The sequence below is a fragment of the Myodes glareolus genome, chromosome 3 (assembly GCF_982192425.1).
Source record: "Myodes glareolus chromosome 3, mMyoGla1.1, whole genome shotgun sequence".
In the NCBI taxonomy this organism is placed as follows: Eukaryota; Metazoa; Chordata; class Mammalia; order Rodentia; family Cricetidae; genus Myodes; species Myodes glareolus.
Window position 1 is genome coordinate 34237066 of NC_142028.1, and position 21139 is coordinate 34258204.

At 39.9% G+C, this 21139-nt stretch overlaps 1 pseudogene; it reads right to left on the minus strand.

Annotated features, from left to right (window-relative positions):
- Positions 1-14250, minus strand: part of LOC125406862 (mitochondrial glutathione transporter SLC25A39 pseudogene) — a 30042-nt pseudogene extending 15792 nt beyond the window's left edge.
- Between the last annotated feature and the right edge of the window lie 6889 nt (positions 14251-21139).

Here is a 21139-nt window from a genome sequence, read left to right on the forward strand (position 1 = left end):
TATATAATTCTACTTTGCATCTTCTGTTTGCATGAGAAGCATCCTTGCATTTTCTGTTTTATTATGATTGTCACAGATTTTCCAGTACTCACTGTTACCTGTACTGTTTACTTCCAAATCACACAGTGTAGCTTCCCATGTACTGCAGCTAACTTGGAAGATGCTGTTTCTCCTTCCCACAACTTCTCATCAGCTGTTGCCAGGTGTTTTGGAGCTGGGGATAAGAGTCTTTGGAAAATGATAGCTAATGGATATGTGATATCTAAACGTTTTTGTAGTTCCATGGTGGTGATGTTTACACAGGTTTGTGACTATGACAGAAATCACTGACTTGTGCTTTAAGGGGCTAAAGTCATCGTGTAAATTATATCACTAAAACTACTAACAAAAGTTTAAGTAACATCTGATTCAATTTATGTGATCCTTTCAAATGACAGGATTATAGAATGAAAAATAATAGTGATTCCCACACTCCAGGGAGCTGGGGTCATGTGATCATAAGAGGAAAACAGGAGTGGTCCTGTAGGAGGAGCCTCAGGGAAAATAAACTTAATGACATTCTCCAGAACGCTAGGTAAGCAAGAAGAAACCAAACCCAATGTATCAAATGACAAGAGATAAGAAAAATCAGGGGAGAAATTAATGAAATAAAGATCAAATGAACAATGTATATAGTTAACCAAACAGTTGTATTTTTAAATTAACAATATTGACAAACTCTCACCAAATTAAATTAACGAGAGAGAGAGAGAGAAGATTTAATAAATAAAATTAGAAGTAAAGGGGGGTTTTATAATAGATTCCAATGAAATTCAAAATATCACCACACAATACTTTGGAAATTTATATTTAAAACACATTTCTAAATGCCTATGATCTACATAAATTAAAGCTGGAAGACATAAACAACCTAAACAGATTTATAACAAGCAAGGAGATTAAAGCAATAAGGTCTTGTCACAAAGCAAATTTCAAGGTTGGTTGGCTTCGTTGCTATGTTTTACCAAACTCTCAAGAAGGGTATAACACCATCACTTCATTATTACACAGATTATAATGGAAAGGAATATTATCAAAACTCAATAAAATACTTTTAAGATATATTCAAGAACAAGATAAGAGCATATATTCCAGATAAGTTTCAGCACAGAGATGAAAGATTAGTTCAGACACAAATCAATGAGCATATCATATAGAAGTAAAGACAGTGATCACATGATCTCAGTTGATGCAGAAAAGACAAAGCTCATCATGTCCTCATAAAGAAACAATGCAAAACTGAACATACCTCAATGTCACAAAGCACAGCCAATGCCATACTACATGTTTAAAACTGAGAACATATTTTCTAACACAAGAATGTCAAGTCTCTCTATTCTTATCATTTATACTATATCCTACGATATTATTTACGGTGGCCAAAGTCTCAGCTAGATTGTCAAGACAAAGGAAGATATAAAAAGGATAAAAATTGGAAAGAAAAAGTTAAAACATTGCTTTAAAGACACCATGGCTCCAGCAAACATTGGATCTGACCGAAACTTTTAGTAAAGTACTAGGACACAAAATCAGCAAGCAAAACCAGCAGCTCTTCAGCATACCAACAACCAACTCACCAAGAAAGAGACCAAGAAAAATATCTGTTCAAGATAGTTCTTAAAGGATTTTAAAAAGTTAGAAATGTATCTATCAATGAAGGTGACAACTCTGCAAAAAAAAAAAAACCCTTAAGATACTGAAAAGAGAAACTGAAGAAACATCAGAAGAGGGAAGGATTATCCATGTTTCTGATGGACAGAATTGGTATTGGGAATATAGCCATACTACCAAAAACAATTTACAGATTCAATTCAATCTTAATTAGACTCTAAATGGCATTCTTCACAGAACAAGAAAACAGCCACAAACTTGTATGGAAACACCAAGGACCACGAATAAATGATTACAAGCAGAAAGAACAGACAGAGGGGTCACATTAGCTGGTCTCAAACTATATTTCAGAGTTATAGTGAAAATGGTGCTGGCACAAAACCAGACATGTAGACTAATAACATGCAATAGAGACCCAGAAATAAACCCACATGCTTATGGACACCTAATTTTTTGACAAAGTTGTAAAACAAAACAAAACAAAATCATGCACTGGGTAAAGAAGCCTTTCCAATGGGTACTACTGAAAAATCTGGATATCCACTTGCAGAATTAAATTACATCCATATTACTCACCTAGTACAAAGGAAACTATTGAAATTGCATCAAAAACCTTCATTTAAACTGGAAACAATGAAATCATTAAAGAAAAACAAATAAGCACTCAAGACATAGCTATAGACAACAAATATCTGAATGGAGCCCCAATAGCATGGGAAATAACCCTAAGAAATGACAACTGGGATTATCTTTGCCATCTGCACTTCAGACGTGAGATTAGTATCCAGACAATATTAGAAACTTCAAAATTAAACACCAAACTGCCAATCAGTGAATAAGGTGATGATTTGAACAGACAGTCCTCAAAAGAAGAAATATAAATGGCCAATACATACTTTTGAAAATATTCAACATCCTTAGCCATTAGAGAAATAATAATTAAAATCAAAATTCTATCTCACACTAGTCATAATAACCACCACCAATAAAATAAATAAGTCTGTCTGCTTAACCTAACCATCTGCATTCGTTGTACCTCAGGCAAAGTCAAGGATAAAAAATCAGAAAAGCACAAATGAATGACTCATGAGGGATTTGGAAATAAAAGAATGAAGCAATCCTAAATCTAGTAGATATAAGGAAATAATAAAAATTGGGGCAGAAATTAATAAATTAATTAACAAAAACAATGCAAAGAATTAATGAATCTAAGAGCTCCCAGAGCCTTGGCCCAACTCAAGAACACCAGGTAAACCATGATGAGATCAACAATTTGAACAGCCCCATAACAAATAAGGGGATTAAAAGAGCAGAAAAAACCTTCCAACTAAAAATAGCTTAGGCCTGATAAAGCCCATGGTATATTCATTCTCTGATGGTGGGCACATGTCATAACAAATTAAACCTCAGTAGGCATGCATGAATGCCACCTTTAGCAGAAGGCCTATTGCATTTCATAGTTGCTGGGAAAGGACTAATCAGCTATTTTTAAGCATGTGGCCTAGTAGGTTGACTATGCTACAGTGCATTTCCACATAGAAGAGTGGTTAGACAACAAAAATAGGATACCTTTGAGATGAGAAGGGGGTTGGAGGGGCAGGGAGGGCACACAACATGACCAAGAAGTTGGAGGAATGAAGAGGTAGATGTATCTCAAAGAGTTGGGGACAAATATTGTCTAAACACATTTTATGAAATATTCAAAGAATTAATACAACTATTTTTTTTAAATCCTGCAATAAAGTATTATATTCTCTACTATGCTGAGCTTACTAAGCAATGGATCACACTTATTGCACACATAAAATAAAAAAAAATAAATTAAATCTCAAAGAGCATACACCAAGAGTAAGCTTCGGTGTAAATTATGATCACTTTATAGTATGATCTCACTGTTGGCTCATCAGTTGTGATCACTGCACCCCTCTGGAGGGGGTGTGGGTAGTGAGGAGACATTTCTTCCTTCGTTCCTTCCTTGTTTCCCTCCCCCCTTCCACCAAACCTTCCACCAGGAGCCATCCTCTTCTTAATTACCCCAATCCTCTGAATTAATACTTCCCTTCTCTCTTTAAAGGCATGATCAATGTACATGCCAATACAAAATGGTTAGGACTAGCCAAGTATTTTTCAGTAAATCTGTTTATTTCATTTGTATCATTACTGCATGACAATCAAGTGCTATTCATTTGATGTGTCATATGAAAAGAGCTGTTGAACACAATGAATTTAAGATGGATATTTTGGAAGAACTCCACAGAACCAAAGCATTAACAATTTTTTAAATCAAATTCAGACTTGTAAATTATTTGGAATTTTTATTTATAAAAGTCTCGTGAAGTTGCACCAGCGAGGTCAGTGGGAACTTCCAGGAAAGTGTCCACCCTCACACATGCAAGAATTGCAGGAAGAGTTAGCAGGACAACTGGATACAGTTGGCAGTGAAATCCCGGAACTAAAGATGCTGGAGCAGAACCTCAGCCCTAGTGCAGAAATCTGGTTGAGGTCAGTGAGAGTCATCAGACGGTGGCACACAACCTTCCCTTGCCCACACTGTTGATAGGCAGAGGGGTACAATCCTAGGGAACCTCCTTGGGCAGAAAGCCCAGGGGTCCTTTCTGATTGGATGTAGGGGCTGAAAGGTGGCACTACCAGCCCAAGGCAGTCCCCCTGCCAGGGCTGCCAATCAAATCAATGGAAATCTGCAACAAGGGCTTTCTCCCCACCTCTCCTGCACGTCTCTGCCAAGCCAGTGCAATCATCAGTTCTGTAAGGGAGCTGAAACTCTTAAGATTCAACTCAACATAGTAATGCCAGAAACTCAACCCAAAAGGTAATTGCTCCAAAGTCCACTGTGGAAATGCACACTTCAAATCAGTTTTTAGAGACTGGAACTAGAATTGCATATTACAACCTCTTCCCATCCATTAACACTGTTTGGAGCATCCCAGAAAAAGAAAGAATTCAAAACTTATCCCCACCATCGAAGAAAGACTGGCTGATGCAATACTTTTAAAACCTAATGTGTTTTTAATCACATGCTGTCTTTTTTGTTTTTAATTTTAAGTCTTTACTCTTGCATAAGAGCCCCAAATCACTTGGCTTTAGTCTGTAATGCTTTGCTTGTCGGTGGTCCAGCGCATGTCTCCACCTGTTCTATCATCTGTTCTCTCTACTACTCTTCTTAGACACGACAAATGCTCTTACTCAATCTACCTCTTTTCTTCATTGCCTCCCCTCCTTTCATTCCTCTTCTCCCTTCTCAGCTATAATCTTCTGCAGCTCAAGTGACCTTTGAACTCCATGGACCCCAGTAGAACCTCGATGTTCTTCTCCCAGCTGCTTTCCTCGGCGCAACGGTTTTCTGTCTTCAGTCCATCCTCCGTCCATGGCTCTATCGATTTAAAAAGATCTCTAAAAATTTCCTACAGTTTGTCTTGTCTGCATTCACCCCATCTCCCAACTCTTCCTAGATCCACCACTTCCCTGTGCACCTAACATTGTGTCTGTTTCCAAGGTTCTGGTTGTTTTTCTACCTTTGTTTTCCTTTTTTAAAAAACTAAGTTTAGTATTTCATTGTGGATTTTTATTATTTTCTTTGGTGTTCCAGTCTATGTAAATCTGATGGCTTGCAGTATTTTAGGAAATGAGAAAACTGTACTGATTTCTACATATTTAGAAAAAATTAAAATTTGTTTAAAATTTCATATATGTGTATTGTATTTATATTGGTTTTTACTTCTCATCTCCAAAGCAGTCCTAGAATCTCCAACCCTAGAATCTCCAACTTTATTGTAATATATTATATGTCTATGAACAACCTACTGAATCTATTTAGCTTTAGAATGTTTATGTATTTGTATACACACACACACACACACACACACACACACACACACACACACACATATATATATATATATATATATATATATATATATATATATATATATACTGACCATTTGGTGTTAGATAACCAGTTCCTGGGGAAGACATATTCTCCTTCTCTCAGTAGCCATTAACTGCCTGTAGCTCTTCATCTGGAGAAGTGGGGGTAGCTTGTGAAATTTCCTCCATCCATGTTGTCATGCCAACTAGTGTTATCTATATTCAAGTCTTATTTAGGCACCATATTGTTGACTGTTCATGGGTCCATCTTCTGTCTCTTATATAAAAGACAAAATCTCCCAGGAGACATCCTGGTCCTCTGGACCATATAATCATTCCATCACATTCCTTGAGTCTTGGGTGATTGTATTATAAACACACCAACTGAAGCTTCATACCCAATGTCAGGTCTCTGAATTTTGAGCAGTTATGGCATTATATGAAGTTCTCCATCTGCTTCAAAAGGATATAGGGGCTGCTTTGGTGTGCCGTGACAGTTTCATTCATCTGTGGGCTCAAGGATAAGGATTAGGAATGCAGCTCGAGTGTATTGGTTTGGTTAGTGGCCATCTTGGGTTCTATAGTTAAAAGCCTGATTTACTTTAAAGAGGAGTTGATGCCAATACTACTTAAACTATTAAGACACAAGAAAATAAGAGGCCAATCTCTCTGGTGATTCTTCAAAAATTCTGGATTCAAGAATTTATCAAAAAGACCATTCAAATGACTGGGTTGGTTTAATTTCAGAGTTAATCCAGCGCAGGAGAATTATTAAATATAAACTATCAAATAAATGTATTCAGGGACAGAAAGCATGTTTGCCTCAGTAGGAGGGAGAATAGGCTTTTGACAAAATTGAACACCTCTTCATGACTAAATCCCAGAAAATTGAACACCTCTTCTAAATGACTAAATTTAGGAGGATTTAGAGAAAGAAATAATTGGAATTCAACATATTAGTTACATACAAGTCCTATAGTCAATATTATACTAAATGGGGGGAAGCCAAAATGATTCTACTAAATTAGGAATTAGACAAGGGTGTCTACTTTCTCTACTCTTTTTCAATACAGTGCTTGAAATTTTAGCTGGAGCAATAAGACAAGAGAAGGAAATGAAAGGAATACAAATAGGATGGAGGAAGTCAAATTATAGCCATTCGCCGTCAATATAATCCTGTATCCTAAAGGTTCCACTCGATAACTCTTAGAACTGATCATTGTTTTCAGCAACATAACAGATTCTACCCAATCCTCATCAAAAGTCCAGTGATTTTCTTCACAGAAAAAGAAAAAAAAATCTACCATAAAATCCACAGGGAAGGACAAAAGCTCCTCAGATAGTCAAAACAATCTTGGACAAAAGAGCAATGCTGAAAATATCATCATACTGATTTCAAGTACACTAAATACTTACAAAATGTTCCTCCTCTACAAAAACAGACTCACAGAGGTTTACAAGTTGGCTCGCGGGTACAGGCACTGGTCATCAAGCCTGAGGACTTGGGTTTTATCCCTGGGACCCCCACAGTCTTCTAACCGCCACAAGAGTGTGATTCTCTCTCTCTCTCTCTCTCTCTCTCTCTCTCTCTCTCTCTCTAGCTCTAGCTCTAGCTCTAGCTCTCTCATACACACACACACACACACACACACACACACACACACACACGGACAAAATTGAGGATCAAGATATAAACATATGAAATTTCAGTCACCTGATTATTTTTTTCTTTAGAAAGATGTCAAAAATGTATAAGGAAACAGCAGACTACTTCTTCAAAACACAGTGACTAGAGCTAAATTCTAATTCATGTGCTTTTGACCAGATTTCCAGTACCAGTTATGAATTCCTCTTGTGGTCCAGACCTCAAATCCAATCAGAGTGTGGTTGGTCACATAAGCATTCATGTCCCTATGGCACCAGTGGGTGCATCTTACCTAGAAGGTCAGTATTACAACACCAAGGCTACCACTGACAGCTTCCCTGCCCTAGAAGTCTAAACAGCTCTTTGTGTGCTCACAAAAGCTAGCTAGCAGGAAGACAGCTCAGTCCCAGCTTGATTTCTCTGTGTTAATAACTCTCTAAAGAGGACCCCAGTCACTTAGGGAACAATGCCAATAATTGGTAACTGGAATGTCACGAAATTCAAATGTTTCTGAGCAGCAAAGAAAACATTTGAGGGAAGTGATGGTGTATAAAACAGAAGAAATAGTGGTTATGTATCTGATCAATGAATAATATCTAAAATATACAAATAGTACAAAAAATCTAAAAAAAGAATCAACCCAGTCAATAAGCAGGCTAACAAAACGGGCAGACACTTCTCCAAAGATGACTTACAAACAGCTTATAAACACGTGAAAAAAATGTTCACCATCACCATCTGAGCTGTAAAATGCAAATTTCCAGAGTTGCAATTCTGATGTCACACCAGCTGTAGTTACCGGCACAGGATCAGAATAGCCCAAATTCCAGCATAAAGGGGAGGTACTCTGGTACTCTCTAGACCCCATCCTTTTCTGTAGTTCATAGTTTCTGGAAGAGAGATAATCAGTCTTTTTTTTTTAAAAAAAAATTGTGTGGCCATCGGTAGATTTCCTGTACTCCAGTGGATGGTCCCATACCCATGCACATATGGGCAATACTAAATGAACTTATTGGGTTAGCAAAAAAGAAAAAAGGACATGAAGTCAGAATTGTGTGTATGAAGGGAAGTTTTGGGGAGCTGGAGGGCGGTTTATGCGATCATGTTTCATTATATATAAAGTTCTCTACAAAATTAATATTTTTAAAGCTACACTGAGATTCCATTTCACTCCTGTCTAAATGACACTGATCAAGAAGGGAAATTACAGCAAATGCTGTCAAGGATGTAGACAAAAGGTAGAGTGTTTATCTAAATTGTTCTATTATCAATAAAAACTTGACAGTTGGATGTTGGGGTAAAAACCTGAGAGATCCAGAAAGCAGCGGAGGAACTATCAACTGGCCCTCTTTTCCTCCATGCTTCCCAGATCGGAAGGGCCCACAAATCTGTTTAAGTCCCTCCCCGCTCTTTCCTGCGCCTCTCTATCTTATCATATCCTGGGTTTTTTAACATCTCTATGGCTAATTCTGGTCATCTAGTCATTAACTCCACCCCCTGATTTAAGATTAACTTTATTAACAGCCTTTGAGTGTCACAGTGCAATCAAATACCCTGCAACCAAAAGGCAGCTCTTACACATTGCTGTTGGAAACATAATTTGTCTAGAAACTAGAAAGTTTCTCAAAAGGTAGACTGAAAACTAGAGAGACTGTGACTGTATGACCTCACTTTGCCAAATTAGCACATGGGAGGTGTGCTCGCGCACATGGGAGGTGTGCTCGCGCACATGGGAGGTGTGCTCGCGCACATGGGAGGTGTGCTCGCGCACATGGGAGGTGTGCTCGCGCACATGGGAGGTGTGCTTGCGCACCGGTGTCTATGGCAGCACTGTCCATGACAGCTAAGCGATGGAGCCAACTTGCATCCCATCCACTAGAGGAGTGAATAAATAAATGTGTTGTTTGCACAGTAGAGTGATTTTCAGCTATAAAAAAGAATGAAGCTATGTCATTTGTAGAAATATTTCATACAACTGGAGATAAACATTAAACAAATTAAGCCACTCTCAGAAAAATAAATACTGCATGTTTGTTTCATTTGGAGCCTAACTTTAATATAGACACATAAAATCATATTTGTATAGAAGTCATTAAAGTAGAAATAAGATGACCTAAGGGGATAGGGTGCTAATAGAAAGGGGGAGGGGGCAGAAAGAGGAGGGTTTCAAGGAACGGTGGGGAACATGATTAAAATGCATTGCATGAGAACATGGAAGTGGTCTCATGCCACTAACATAAAACGTGTTCAAATGTAGCACTCAGACTGTTTTTTGAGTTCTATTTTATATATTTGTAAATTATTATACATGGTTTATGCAATAAAGAAGATGGTTTCCATTCACGTCTGAAGTTAGAAGGAAATAGTCAAGGTCATGTCTACAAACCTAGAAGCTCCTGTCTTTATTGCACTCTGATGAGCCAGCCCTGGTGCAGCGACTGTTGGGTTTGCAATGGTTATTCCCTACATGGGTCAGATATAAGGAAACTCTGTGTCAACATGCGATTTGACTTAGCCATAGGTACTGGCTTAGGAATCTGTCAAGCTTGCTCAGAGCTACCCCTAACTGAACCCGGAGAATGTCGTGTGAGTTGCAAGTAATTTATAACCCACAAATTCCTGATCATTTCCAAGGTCCAGGTTGCAGGAGAAGGGCCTCAGAGCAATCTGTGGGATGCATCCTGTGGGGTTTAGCCCCATTTCTAACAGTACATTTGAAGATCATATGGCGTGTTCTGGTGTATACACACACGTGGGAAGATCATTCATGGGGAGAAGAAAGGTATATTTCATGGCTGCTATCTATGCAATTTAGATAGCATCCATCTACAGTTTCAGAGGTAAAAGAATGATGCAGTTGCTCCTTCCAACGTGCTGTCCAAGAACTGTTGATGCTGCACCCACAATGGCGGGGAATGTTTACAATGGCTGCAAGGAAGCATCAGTCATATCCAAATGCAGGATGGATGGGCTCTTTGTCATACAACTTGGCCTTGCAATTGGAGTTGAAAGCTGCTGCTGTCAAAAGAAGTGTTTGGGTGACTCAGCCAAGAAAGTGGAGTATTGGTTTTGGCAACAGAAGAGGGGTGATTATTTCGTGTGTGAGAGAGGTCCTAATAGCTGTTTACAGACTCCCCGGCAATGGACACAGTTAGGTAGTTTGATGACTTGAACAGTGCCTCATCCCTGAGACTCCACCGACTCCTGTTGATGGCTCCGTGCTGCCACTGTTTAGTTGACATGATTGGAGTTAAGTTCACACTTCCCATGCGTCATCTTCAGGTCCCTGGAGATCAACATGGTCTTCACGCCCTGTGGTTGGCAGGAACCTGCAGAAAATTCTCCCCCGTACCTTTTTAAAGAGCTTGAAAGTCTCGACACCCCAGAGACCCCAGCTACATAATTCACTTTATCGCAAGAGCAGGTCTGTTAATGGATCTATTACAACACAGAATGCCCACTTTCCTGGTTATGCTGAATGTACTAAGTGTGGATATTATGAACATCCTTATCTACTTTGATGGGATGGCTAAGTGAAGGACATGCCATGTCTGAATCAGCAAGCCCTAGTTATCTTATTATTCCTTAACAGAATGTCTGAAAATACCATTTTGTGGGAAGGGTTTTTTTGTCTCACAGTTTGCAAGGATCCAATCCATCACTGTGTGGAAATTATGGCGGCGTGCTTGGTGGTGGCTAGTTCTATCATGCTATCAGGAAATGGAGACTCAGACCGGAAGTAGAAATGCACTATAATTACAAGAACCCTATCTCTGTGACCACTTCCTTCAGCTCCTAAAGGTTCCACAACTTCGCAGAGCAGCACCACCAGCTGTACACAAGTGTGCAAAAATATGAGCCTCATGAAGACCATTCTTATTTAAACCACAGCAGTCATCTCCAGGCTCCTATAGGCTCGTGGTTCTCAAAATGAAAAGTATACTTAGTCTAGTTTCAAAAGTCTACATAGTCTCATAGTTCCAAAGCTAGTCAAAAGTCTCTTCTGAGGCTCCAGACACTCTCTTTACTGTGAGCCCTTGTAAAATAAAATGTTATGTATTTCCAGTATACAAAGACACAGAGTAAACGTCTCCATGCCAAAAGGGAGGCATGGGGATCCAGCATGAAAGATCAGACCAAAGGAAGACCAAACCCCAGAAAGGTGAGTACTGAGTCCTCTAACTCTATGTCTGGAATTTGGGGTCCTTATAGCATGATCTATGCTCTACTGCCCTTACAACTTTGCTGATGATAGTGTGCATGGGCTGTCTTTTAAAATTGGATTCATTGGTACCTACCTGAAGCTTCTCCCATAGATTCCTTATGGTCCTGACATTTCCAGTATTTGGAGGATCCAATAAAACTTGGGCTTCGCCTTCACAACCTCATGCATAATCCCCTTAGGAGGTCCATGTAGGGCCAACTCTTACTCACTGCCTGGCCTTAGAAGATTTCTGGAACCTTGGTAAAACCTCGATGACCTCATAATTTTTGCATTCTGCAAACTTGAAAAACCAGCATTACATAGACAACATCCTAAGTGCTGGTAGCAGCTTTATAACCTGGTTATTTGGGTCGTGCCAGCAGTTTTCCCTTCAGTCATTCTTTTCTCTGGCACTCAGTTTTCAAATTAATATCTTTCAAGTTGATTTTCAGTTTTATTGCAAATGTCAATGGGTGGGATCTTGCCCTGAAGGTGGTATGGATGCTTTCTCCTAAACAGTGTTAATATTTTTAATAATTAAGGTTGCTCTGTGCACAGTTGCCTTACCTATCCTGTCCTTAACTTTAACCAGATTTACACTCCTATCTTCACCAAAATACACATCTTGTCACATCCTTCCTCCCTTTTCTTAGCTCTCCATCTCTTGCCTTATGTGAACATGACTAAAAACAGTGAGCAGTAGCCGTGTCACAACCTGAATGCAATGCTGCCTTGAAGTCTCTTACCGAACACCATCATCAGAAACTTTTGAATTTACCCCGATGGAATTTCAGGTCTTGGACAGAATATAGCCAGATTCTTTGCCAGAATGTAGTGTAGATGGTCTCTAGTCCACTTTCCAGTAAGAGTCCTTGTTCACCTCTGAAGCTTCATGAGCCCAGGCATCACTGTACACATTTCTGCTGTCATTCTGGTCTTCCTTACTCCAGCCAGAATGGGTCATTCATCTCGGCTTATAGCATTCTGCGGCTTCATTAACTTAGGGATCTAAACTCTTCCTCATTTCTCTTGAAAACTGGTTCCAAAGACCTTAAGGCCACATGGTCGAGTTTCATATAAACTTAACAATGACTCTATACTCAGTTTCAGTTTCCTGGATTAGCTATTTCAAGAGCCCCACCTACTAAGAATTCCATAACATTCAATAACTAGGAACTAATTATTATTTTTAAGTAATTAAAAATTCTTTTTATTGATTTTTATTGAGCTCTACATTTTTTCTCTGCTCCCCTCCCTGCCTCTTTCCTTCCCCTTCAACCCTCCCACAAGGTCCCCATGCTCCCAATTTACTCAGGAGATCTTGTCTTTTTCTACTTTCTACTTCCCATGTAGATTAGATCTATGTAAGTCTCTTTTAGAGTCCTCATTGTTGTCTAAGTTCTCTGGGATTGTGATTTGTAGGCTAGTTTTCTTTGCTTTATGTTTAAAAACCACCTATGAGTGAGTACATGTGATAATTGTCTTTCTGTGTCTGGGTTACCGCACTCAAAATGTTTTCTAGCTCCATCCATTTTCCTGCAAAATTCAAGATGTCATTATTTTTTTCTGCTGTGTAGTACTCCATTGTGTAAATGTACCACATTTTCCTTATCCATTCTTTGGTTGAGGGGCATTCAGGTGGTTTCCAAGGAACGAATGATTCTAACACATGAACTTTTGAGTGGCATTTCACACTCAAACCATAGTACAGCTTAGTCACAATATGCAAAACATGAACACACACAAAAGCAAAAATAAGTCAGTTGGCCTGAGGAGCCATGCAGCAAATTTAAAAAGCCATTTCTCTAAAAATAGATCATTTGGATTTTGCTGACAGAATGTATTAGCTATGCAATGCTGAGCAATTCCACATGAGAGAAGACACCTAAGTTTCCACCACTATTTTTTAAGGAGTTTAGAGAGTTTGCCTCTAAGTGATCATCATAATTTAACATTCAGTGCTAAAAGTGAAATAGAACTGGAGCAAGGTTTGTTTGCTGTAGGATTAAAAAAATGAATTTCCCATGATATCTGTTGAAATATTGCAGGATAGCAGACATCTGTTTATTAAAGGGGGGGGAAACAGAAAGCCCCTCCTTACTTCTGGTACCCTCTGAGTCTCAGAGTCCATGTCAGTGTAATAGGAAGAATTCCTACCTCACCTTGACATGAGGGACTAACAGGAATCTAAATAAGCGCATGTTGTGAAAGAGAAGATATTATATCTCCCCAGACTCAAGTGTCCAGTGCTGTTTTAATATCTAATTCCATTCTCTCAGTGCCTGAGTTGCAAGAGTGTTCTGATGAGACCCTTACAGAGACTTAGATCCTTTCGGGCAATGAACTGCACGGTGTGTGCGCAGGCTGTGTGGCACTGAGTTATTTCATGCTCTCCTCTGTACTCCACGAGAGCCCTGTGAGGTGAACAGGTAAAACTTATTATCCTATTTTTTGTAACTGAAAGACTACAGCTCCTCACATCTCCCTGCTGGATTCAGTCACCTCCTGTCAACTTTTGTCCTGTGGGAAGCATTTTCATCTCAAGGGTCTTGAATAACAATCCACTATTCCCCTGCTCCCCCTCCCCCCGTGACTCTACTGCCCACTGCTCTCCCTGCCGCTGTTCTCAATGGCCCTTCCAAGGGAGAAAGTGAGGCTTGGGAATGAGACAAATTAACTTGGTCATTGCCATTACTCATTTCAGACCAACTTGGACACGACCATTTTTCATGTGCGAACCACCCAGCAGCTCTGTACTTTTGCTGAACCGTGGCTGTGAGTCTCGGTGGAGGTTGATTTCCTGGCTGGCCAAGCTGGATGTGAGCAGCTCCAGCACAGCCCATCTCCAGCTCCTCTGGCTGTCCATGCTGGGCTAACTATCCTTGTTCCCGCCGAGTGACACCAGCCTCCTCCGTTGATGCTAATCCAATTACACTCTTACTGTATGCTACATGTTATGCCTCTACTCAGATATATAGGTCATGAAACTAATAAAATTTTATTCATAACAATGTGTTAGGTGTGAGTGCTCCATGACCAGAGCAGCCTTACATGCGTCCACATAGAAACAAATCAAGGTAACCTTTAGGCCATTTTTTTCCCAGTCTTTGTTAAACATATCAAGAGCCCAGAACCCAAGTCTCAGAGGCTGCTGGCAGGCCACCCCCTGTCTTCTCTGGGAGGCCGCCATGAGACTCTTTGTCTTCTCCACCCAGGCCTGACAAGGCAAGCAACCTTTGCTCTCGTCCATGCAGGATTCAGCTGCAGACTGTAAAGCTCGCACTGTGACAGAAGACTAGCTCTCCCACAGCCGAAGTGGGGAAGGGAGAGAGTCTGTCTATTCGTGTGACTAGATGTTGGCTGGTCGCTTTTCTCTCAGTGCCACCCTGGTAAAGGCCACAGGAGCTGGAAACTGGTTGTCCATCCTTTTGCTGCCTATGCAAGTAATAAGCTATTCTTACCTTAAAAGGATTTGTAGTTCTTTATGGGTTAATCTGTCAGGATTGGGCTTGCTCTTGTCTTATGCATGACAGTGTGTGTGTGTGTGGGGGGGTGTCTGGGGCTGTGTCTCTGTGTGTGTGTGTCTGTGTGTATTTTATATACCAGACAGTTTCACACTTCATCTGTCTTCATGGCCAGCTTGTTCCTACAATGTTGTCTTTAGCTTCTTCTGTTCTTGGTAAATCTTTGCTTAGATTTAGGAGCATACAACCTTCCGAGGCCTTCTTTGGCTCAAGGATGATGCACAGTGAGCATGTTGACTCAATTCCCCAGCAGGCTACTTGGGTGTCTAAGCCTTTCCAAGCCCCAGTGGTTCATTCTCTGTGTTGTTTTTACACTCCTTGGCTCTTTGAGGGGGCCTGCTACCCAGAACCCAGATAATCACCCACAGTGACTTCTTACTTATGAATGCCTGGCCTTAGTTTGGTTTATTTCTAGCCAGCTTTTCTTAACTTAAATTATCCCATCTACCTTTTGCCCCTGGGTTTTTAATCTTTCTCTATTCTATATACCTTTCTTCACTTCTTACTCCGTGGATTGCTGTGTAGCTGGGTGGCTGGCCCCTGCAGTCCTCCTTCCCTTCCTTTTCTTGTTCCTTGATCTCTCGTCCCAGGTTTCTCTCATTTATTCTCTCTGCCTGGCAGCCCCACTAATCTTTTCTCCTGCCTACCTACTGGCCGCTCAACTCTTTATTAGACCTACCAGGTGTTTTAGACAGGTAAAGTTCCACATTTCCACAGAGTTAAACAAATGCAACGTAAAAGAATGCAACACATCTTTGCCTCATTAAACAAATGTTTTGCAGCATAAACAAGTGTAACACATCTTAAATTAATATTCCACAACAATTCTCCTTCATTGCTTTTACTCCTGACAGCCATGGTCTGAGAACTTTATAAACACAAACTCAAGCATGTTCCTCACAAACTCGAAGGCTTCCTTATCTTAAGTGGTATATTTCCACTGCTTGAACATCCACCTGTTTTCCTAATTCACCAGTTTTCCCTACTGTTTGGAAACCACTTGTTTTAGCTTCTTTGTCAGAGCATATAACTTTCCGTATCTCATTTCAATCACTTAGTAAAGTGCCTTCTAATGTTTACCTAAGCTGGTATAAATGGCAAAATTTTCTCTTATTATTATTGAATAGCATTTCACTACGTATGTGCATTTATTTTCTTTGTCCATTAATATCTGTTATTATGACTACTGTTGTAATGAATATTCAACTGTAGGTATGTCTTTGACGCAGTAACTTAATTTCATTTCATTTGAATACATACACTGTTGTCCAGTCACAGGGTGAAGTTTGCACTGGCACATTGTCTTTTGTATTCATAATTACATTTTCCACGCTTTGTCTATGGCTAAACTTAAATGTATAAAAGTGTTGGTATAAATATTTGTAGGACTGAACATATCATGCATTTCATGTTAGCAGAGTCTCCTAGAGCTATAACCTTGTTCACTCCCATGCTATACTCTCAAGATGGCAAACACTGGGGTCAGCTGTGCTGTTTTCTCACTCTGTGCCAATTGCTCAGGATTCAAAATATCTAGATCTCCACTCTAGAGCTTGCCTACTTTGGGGACCCGCCTTGTCTATATTGCCTTTCTCCTGCTGAAAGAGTAAAGTGCCTTCACTATACCTTCAAGGTCACCCAGAGCTCCATCTGCGGCGTCTGCAGCATGATGCTCCCCATCCTTCCTCAGACGCTGTTCTTCCTGTTTCGCTGCCACAGTCCCACAGATTGCTCCACTGTTGTCTTGGTGAATGGCAAAACTGACATCCTCAGACTTACCTACAGTCTGCTTTTCTTTTTTTCTTTTTTTTTTTTTGCTATAATTTTATATTAACTTTCTTTTAAAAAAAAAGACTAATAAAATTTTCCCGGCTATTTTTGTGAGCGAAAGTTGAACGTGAATCTGCTGGAAATAGAGGCAGATACAGTTCAGTCTCTGGTAGTCCTCTGCTTTCCCGTTAGAGAGAGTTGAGCGAGCGCTAGCTAATGTTGCCGTCCATACTGTGTAAGCCCAGTCTGCTTTTCTTATGCCTTTGGTTGAAAGCCCTAGTTTTTCTTTTTCTTTTCGTTAATAATTATCTATTTAGTGGAGTGCATCTTTGACACTCCCAGCCAAGTGTGTCTTCAGTTCTCTTTGTAGGCAAGCACTGATTAGCCTTTCTTTTTTGTCTTAGATATATTAGCCAGTGTTATCTACTTTGTCTTTTTAATTTTTTGTGCATGTGTGCGTATGTGAATGTGCATGTTTACGTGTGTCATAGCTTATTTGTACATGTGTGCTAAAACAGAGGATAGCCTCAAATGTCACCCTCAGGAAATTGTCCATTGTTTTTGAGATAAAGTTTCTCAGTGGCCTGGAGCTCACCAGTTAAGCTAAACTGCTTGGCAGGCATCCTCCTGGGTCCTCCTCTCCAGTGCTGAGAATGCAAGTGTGGTCTGTTGTGCTCAGCTTTTTGTGGGTGCTGAAGATCCAACCCAGGTTCTTGTAAAACAAGTTCATTACCAACTAAGCCATTTCCCAGAATGCACCTTTCATGTCTTCTGCTTTGCATCTTGAAGCTTACCTTATCTTTTCCATTTTCCTCTTTTTATTTTATTTATTTTATTTTATAATTACAGGTTCCCAAATGTATGTATAAATAATGCAGAGAGAGACCATGGACTCTTCACCTAGTTTCTTCCAGTAATAAATATAGTATAATATTATTGTATATTGCAGTACACAATCACAATAGGAAAATTTTCACCAACAGTATTTATCAACTTGATATTTAGATTGCTTCCCATGTGTGAATTGTGCATACTAATTCTATTAGACTTTATTGCATGAAACAATAGCATAGACAATACAAAGAATAGCGTCAGCCACCCCCCACCAACTGTATATGTAGTTGTCACCATTAAAATGCTATACAAAAGCTACCCTCTAGCATGCGATCTTGGAATGACCTTTTTCATTGAATGTTTACTGTGTCCACAGTGACCCACTCCTCTCTCTTGAGCCTACATTATAAGATGCATTACAGTTTGTTAATCATTAAGCAGTGAAAGGAGATTAGGGTTGTTTTAAGATTGAGACTTATAATAAATAAAATATTTAAAAAAGGGGGCTGGAGAGATGGCTCAGAGGTTAAGAGCATTGCCTGCTCTTCCAAAGGTCCTGAGTTCAATTACCATCAACCACATGGTGGCTCACAACCATCTGTAATGGGATCTGGTGTCCTCTTCTGGCCTGCAGGCATACACATGGACAGAATATTGTATACTAAATAAATAAAATATTGAAAAAAGATTGAGACTGCTGCTAACTATGCTTCTTAAAATATTCATGGGCATGTTTCTATATGAGCTTCTTCCTATATTTTGATATATGCATAAAAGTAATCAGTAGGTCTGAGGTCTGGCACATTTCTCTATTTATTATACTTCTCGGTTCTCTTTCCAGAGTGGCTGTGTAGTTCTATTCCCCCACCCAGCACTGCATGAATAATCTGGCTCCCTGCAAAAGCACCAGCTTTTGGTGTTAGGTTTTTTATTTTGTTATTCTTTTATGTGTATATTCTATTACATGGGTATGTGTAGCTTTAATATGTATTATCCTAATGTAGACATCCCGAATGGTCACTAATGTTAAACATGTTCTTGTGTTCTCAGTTGGCATCTCTTATATACCTTTTGTAGTGGAATCTTTATGCTTCTTTTGTTTGTCTGTTTTGTTTTTTGCACATTCTCTAATTTGACTTTTTAAGCTTGTGAACTTTGGAGTTCTTTGTGTATTCTAGATACAAATCTGTCAGATTATTATGAGGCTGGATTTTTTTTTCATCCTCCTCCAAAGATGTAGTGGTTAATGTTGATTGTCAGCTTGTTGAGATTCAGAGCCACCTAGGAGACAGACCTCCAGATCCACCTGAACTCTGGGCAGTATCACTTCCTGGTGCTGATGTCCCGAGCTCAATGTAAAGGAGAATGTGGGCTGAGCATCAGCTTCTTTTCTCTCTGCTTCCTGATGGGATCCGACATGACCAACTGCCTCCAGCATCTAGCATCATGATTTCCCGGATGGGCTGGACTGTACTCTCAAACTGTGAATCACAATCAACCTTCCTTCCTTGAGACGCTTTTCACAGGTATTTGGTCATCATCATGAGGAGTGCCTGGAATCCTTCAGCTAAAGCCACGGAGAAACACTCGGGTTTATAGTCTGGAGCTATTGCCATAAGGGTACATAAGACCATGGCATAGATTACATTTAGTATGTCCCTCAAAGGTGTGGTTCACAGCATGTGGCTTAATTTGGGAGTAGTAGAGCCTTCAGAAAGTGGATGATCGTTGAAGGATGTTAGGTCACAGGGGGCGTGGCTTTAAAGAAGGTATTAGGAGCAGGGCTCCTCTTCTGTCTTTTGTTCTGTTTATTTGACCGCTGTGAAATGAGTGACTTCTTCTGCTATACACTTAGCCATGATTCATTGTCTTACTACAGGTGCAACATCAGCAGGCCACTGACTGTGAACTGAACCATCCAACACTGAGCCAAAGCGATCTTTTCCTTCCTACGAGCTGACTTCTTCAAACCTTCTTTCAATAAGCCATCTAACACAAAGCATCTTGTGTGCAACTCTATTGTATGTTTAAAATCATTTCTGTATAAGAAGTTTGGGTTGGGTTGCAGTGAGTGGATTTGTGTGTATTCCCAGTCACTACATGCAATCTATCCACGCCATATCACATCTGTCCATGCTGCATGCACATGCACATCGATACACACTACATGCACATCGATCCACACCACATGCAATCTATCCACGCCCTTCTCCCATTACATGGTTTTTACCACCTTTTTCAAGATGACTAGGCATACCTGTGTGGGCCTACTTGTGGATTCTTAGTTTTTAACATACTTATTTTTATTTTATGTGTGTGAATCTCTCTCTCTTTCTCTCTCTGTCTCTCTGTCTCTCTGTCTGTCTCTGTCTCTGTCTCTGTCTCTCTCTTTCTCTCTCTGTGTGTGTATGTGTGTGTGCGTGTGTGTGTAAGTGCACCAATGCTTGCCTAGTGCCCAGGGAGGCCAGAAGAAGGCATCAGATCCTGTGGAACCAGAGTTACAAACTGTTCAGAGCTGTCATGTGGGCACTGGGAACTTGACATGGGTGTGAGTGTTCTTAACCACTGGCCGTCTTCCCAGCCCACTTTTGTTCTTTACCCTTCGTTGCTGGTATATTCCTCATGCAGTCTTCATTGTCCTTCACATCAGAGTGAGGCAGATGTTGTATTGGTCATTTCACTGATATAGATGCTGAGGGTCAGGAGGTATGAGTGATGTATCCTTAGCTGTACATCCAACATAAAGGAGATTTTTTGATCATTGTTTTTCTACATATCCCATCCTTATTCTGAAGCTGTGTGATAGTTGCTGCTGCCCTGTGATGGTTCGTTAAACCTTTCCATTAACAATAAAGACAATTATTACAACACTAACAATAAAATGGAAATTATAAACGAAGAGACAAGGATAACATTCCTCTGTCAACTCTGAACTCTGAATTTTGCACTATGGCAGGCATATTTGCTACAGCAGATATGAACCTTACCCATGCACAATCCTCATCTAATTGCCAACTATTCATTGATCCAAAGCACACTGTGGCATTCTGACCAGCTCAGAAACCTTGCCATCCTCAGTTTAATGAGCTGGATGTCCAGAATGATGTTATTGTAAGCAGGCAGTTAGTAATCGCTGCTGTAAGCAGTGCAAGGCACACAGGATTCTGCACATGGTCTCCCAAGTTCCCGGGGAGGGGCTTCAGAGATGCAGGAATTTGTTTTAGCAAGCAGGGAATGACTGTGTGGGCAGGCCAGGATGAACCATAGCTACTCCAGCAATGATCGATGATGCCCAAGCAGACGTTTGCTAGCAAGGGGGCCTATGATTGTGATATATTCTCTTTTACAGTTCCCTTGGTAAGTGTAAACACACAGCCCAGGAGATTTTCACCATGAACATGCAAGAGCATGCTCTTCCGAATCACTCAATGCTGTGGCAGTTGGCTTAAGTCAAGGCCTTCTTCTGATTGATATTATTCTCCACTTGGTAATGCAGCTTAACTGTACGACAGAATATATGAAATCTGAAGAGTTCCTTAAATTGCTTTGAAATTATTTTATAAATAAATATTCAGTCTAAAATGAAAATAAACTTAATTGTTAGAAGAAATCCTCCATCTTACTTAA